Raw genomic sequence first — 5,049 nt, 5'->3', positions numbered from 1 at the left:
TTTCGTTTCTTGCAAACCTAGAGATTTTACTGGGGAAAAAGGAGCAGTTGATTGCATGACGTGGATTGATGAGATGGATACAGTGGTTGATATCAGCGGGTGTGCTGATAGGGACGTTGTGAAGTACGTGTCCCAATCATTTAAAGGAGATGCTCTAGCATGGTGGAAATCACTCCTTCAAGCTGCCGGTAAGGCCACTCTGTACAGCATGACATGGGATCAGTTTGTAGCCCTGATCAAGGAAAATTTCTACCTCAGCACGAAGTCGAAAGGATCGAATCAGATTTCGTATCCCTGGTAATGAAGAACCTCGATTGTCAGGCATATCTTACCACCTTCAACACCTTATCTCGATTAGTGCCATATCTGGTGACCCCGGAGCCGCGAAGGATCGCCCGTTTCATTGGAGGACTGGCACCAGAGATCAAGGCGAGCGTCAAGGCATCAAGGCCTACGACGTTCAGATCAGTAGCTGATCTATCCCTCTCCCTCACTCAAGATGTGGTCAGATTGAGAGCTATTAAGAGCTCGGAGGAAAACAAAAGGAAACGTGAGGACGACACCTCGCGAAGATCGGAGAAACGACACAGAGGGAACAACGACCATAGGAAAGGGTCGGGATTCAAGAAGGGAGATCATCAATCGGGTGAGAAACCCAAATGCAAGACCTGCAAGAGACACCATTTTGGGAAATGTCGCTTAGAAGTAAAATCCCAGTCTCACGAAAAGCGATGTGGAATCTGCAAGTCCACAGACCATAAAGCCTTGGATTGCAAGAGGATTAAGGATGCAACTTGTTTTGGTTGCAACGAGAAAGGGCACATCCGGCCAAACTGCCCAAAGAATGCAAAGAAAGCTGATGAGGGAAAGAAGACTAATGCGAGAGTCTTCAGAATGGACGCCAAGGAGGCAGTTCTTGACGACAACGTCATTACAGGTACGTTTCTTGTAAATGATGTTTTTGCTAGAGTCTTGTTTGATTCAGGAGCTGATAAGTCATTTGTAGATGATAAGTTTTGTAAGTTGTTAAACCTTCCTGTTAAAACCTTAAGTGTGAAATATGAGGTGGAATTAGCCGATGGAACCATAGAAACCGCCTCGACTATTCTAGATGGATGTGTTATATCCATTAGGAATCATTCCTTCCCGTTATCCTTGCTTCCCTTTAAGCTAGCTGGATTCGACATAGTGATAGGCATGGATTGGTTATCGCATAATCAAGCCCAGATTCTGTGCAATAGAAAGCAAGTGATAGTGAAGACTTCGTCTGGTGAGTCACTTACTATCCAAGGAGATACTCAGCATGGATTGCCGGAGCAAGTGTCCATGCTCAAGGCATCCAGATGCATGCAGAAGGGATGTGTCATTTATATGGCACAAGTTACATTGAGGAGCCAAAGCCGAAGATTGAAGATATCCCTGTTATCTTAGAATACCCTGAAGTATTCCCTGAAGAACTACCCGGGTTGCCACCGGATAGGCAAGTGGAGTTTCGGATCGACATCATTCCAGGTGCAGCGCCTGTAGCAAGAGCACCATATAGATTGGCACCAACGGAGATGAAGGAGTTGAGGACGCAGTTAGATGATTTATTAGCTAAAGGTTTTATTAGACCTAGCTCGTCTCCTTAGGGAGCGCCAATCTTGTTCATTAAAAAGAAGGATGGATCGATGCGTCTGTGCATCGATTACCGTGAGCTTAACAAAGTCACTATCAAGAATAGGTATCCGTTACCCAGGATCGACGATCTGTTCGATCAGTTGCAAGGAGCAAGCTATTTCTCCAAGATTGACCTGAGGTCAGGTTATCATCAGTTAAAGGTCAAGATTGAAGATGTGCACAAGACAGCGTTTAGGACTCGATATGGACATTACGAGTTCCTAGTGATGCCTTTTGGACTCACTAACGCACCAGCCGCATTCATGGATCTCATGAACCGGGTCTGCAAGCCTTATTTGGATAAATTCGTCATCGTCTTTATCGACGACATCCTTATCTACTCGAAGAACCAAGCTGACCATGAGAAACACCTTCGTTGTATTCTCAAACTTCTGCATCAGGAGAAACTTTATGCCAAATTTTCGAAGTGTGAATTTTGGCTTCGAGAAGTCCAGTTCCTTGGACATGTAGTAAGCGAGCGTGGTATCCAAGTAGATCCCGCTAAAGTAGAAGCAGTCATGAATTGGCAGGAGCCGAAGACTCCCACCGAGATTCGCAGTTTCCTTGGATTGGCAGGATACTATAGGCGATTTATTGAGAACTTTTCAAGGATTGCTGCGCCCCTAACGTCGTTGACTCGTAAGAAGATTAAGTTTGATTAGGGCCCTAAGCAGCAGGAATCCTTCGACATCCTGAAGAAGAAGTTGAGCAATGCACCAGTGCTGACATTGCCTGATGGTATAGAAGATTTTGTGGTGTACTGTGATGCGTCACATACTGGTATGGGCTGTGTACTCATGCAGAGAGGTAAAGTCATTGCCTACGCTTCTCGACAATTAAAGGTGCACGAGAAGAACTACACCACCCACGATTTGGAACTGGGTGCAGTGGTATTTGCATTAAAGCTATGGAGACATTACTTGTATGGAACCAAGTGTATAATTTATTCGGATTACAAGAGTCTTCAACACTTGTTCAATCAGAAGGAATTGAACATGCGACAAAGGAGATGGATGGAAACTCTAAATGATTACGACTGTGAGATAAGATACCATCCAGGCAAGGCCAATGTAGTTGCCGACGCCTTAAGCAGAAAAGAAAGAGTGAAACCGATCAGAATCAATGCCAAGCACATTGAAATAAGGAATAATTTAAACGAAAGGGTGTTAGCTGCACAGAAGGAAGCTGCGTTGGAAGCTAACTATCCTGAAGAGAAGTTAGGAGTAACTGAGGAGCAGTTATCCTACGACAAAGATGGAATGCTAAGACTAAACGGACGAATATGGGTTCCAGTTTACGGAGGACTTCGGGATGTTATCCTCCAGGAAGCCCACAGCTCTAAATATTCCGTTCATCCTGGAGCCGATAAGATGTACCAGGATCTGAAAGCAAACTACTGGTGGATTGGTTTGAAAAAGTCAGTAGCTGAGTATGTAGCAAAATGTTTGACTTGTGCGCAAGTCAAAGCTGAGCATCAGAAGCCGTCAGGTTTGCTTCAACAACCTGAAATTCCCAAATGGAAATGGGAAATGGTGACAATGGATTTCATCACCAAGTTTCCAAAGACGAGAAAGGGAAATGATACCATATGGGTCATAGTAGATAGATTGACTAAGTCAGCTCATTTTCTACCCATCAAGGAGACGTATAGCTCCGATATGTTAGCTCAATTATACGTCGATAAGATTGTAGCGTTGCATGGTATACCTGTATCTATTATCTCTGATCGAGATACTAGATATACGTCGCATTTTTGGAAGAGTTTCCAACAATCGTTGGGCACTCGTTTGAATTTTAGTACGGCCTATCATCCTCAGACTGATGGTCAGAGTGAGCGTACCATTCAAACTTTGGAAGACATGCTTCGTGCATGTGCGATCGACTTGGGTGGTAGTTTGGATAAGAACCTACCACTAATTGAATTCTCCTACAACAATAGCTACCATTCCAGCATAAAAGCTGCGCCTTTTGAGGCCTTATATGGTAGAAAGTGTAGATCGCCCATCTGTTGGGCAGAAGTTGGAGATGTCCAATTGTCAGGACCAGATATCGTTTTTGAGACGACGGACAAGATCGTGCAGATTCGCGATCGTTTGAAAGCTGCCAGGGATAGGCAGAAAAGTTATGCGGATCCTAAGCGCAAGGATTTTCACTTCGATGTGGGTGATAAGGTATTGCTTAAAGTATCGCCCTGGAAGGGGGTGATGCGATTTGGTAAGAAAGGCAAGCTAAGCCCAAGATACATAGGACCTTTCGAGATTATCGAACGTGTCGGGTCAGTCGCTTACAAGTTAAACTTGCCTGAAGAGCTTAGCGCTATTCATAATGTGTTCCACATCTGTAATTTGAAGAAGTGTTTCGCTGACGAATCACTGGTTATACCGCATACAGACATACACATAGATGAGAGTTTGAAGTTCGTAGAAAAACCTTTGTCGATTGAGGATCGACAGGTGAAGAAGCTTCGAAGAAAGCACGTGCCCATTGTTAAGGTCAAATGGGATGCCCGTAGAGGTCCCGAATATACGTGGGAAGTGGAATCCACGATGAAAGAGAAATATCCTCATTTGTTTCAGTAAATCTCGGGGTCGAGATTTCTTTTAAGGGGGTGAGGATGTAACACCTCGAAAAAATTACGTCCAATAATGTCTTGACACGTGTCATAAGGTTCCGGTATGTGAAAATATACTTTAGAGGGACTAAAGTTGACAAACGGTGAAAACTATGGAACGTAAGGGTCCAAAGTGTCAACAATGGATAAATAGACTCTATGATAACCCTACATAATGTTTATAACCTTAAACGGATGGATCATGGATCATACGAAGCGAGAAATGCACAAAAGTGAGGAATTACAAACTATAGGGGCCAAAAGTGTCAACATGTTAAATTTATACCTCTGAGTGAACTTTTGACAGACCCGAAGCTTTGTAATGCTAAAATATACTCACTAGAATATGTGGTAAAAATTTCGTGAAGTTTCGTTATCGTATGAGAAAGTTATGGCCAAAACCGTACTTGAGGGGTTAAAAGCGTCAACGTCGAATTTCATGGCTTTTCGGTTGAGCGCAAAGTTATCCGAGGACATTACCATGTTGGTAAATGTCCCAAGGTTCTTAAAAACCAAGTTTGGGGGTTTACGAGTCAAAATAAGTAGCCGAAACATCGCGTGCAAGGACAGGGACCAAAGCTGCCAAGTTTGATAGATGTTTGGCTGATCAGCAGGCCAGGCGACCCGCCTGGACAGGCCTAAGCAGGCCGCGACCCTGTGCCCAGATGCAGAACTCGCGAATTAGACTGTTTTGGCCCGAATTTTGAGTGTTAAACAGCTGGGATCACCTCCCTTTTGCACCAATTAAAGGCCTTGCATGCCTAGGACTACTGTGAGCT

Source organism: Helianthus annuus, chromosome 17 (genome assembly GCF_002127325.2).
Source record: "Helianthus annuus cultivar XRQ/B chromosome 17, HanXRQr2.0-SUNRISE, whole genome shotgun sequence".
NCBI lineage: Eukaryota > Viridiplantae > Streptophyta > Magnoliopsida > Asterales > Asteraceae > Helianthus > Helianthus annuus.
This window is presented reverse-complemented; position numbering follows the sequence as displayed.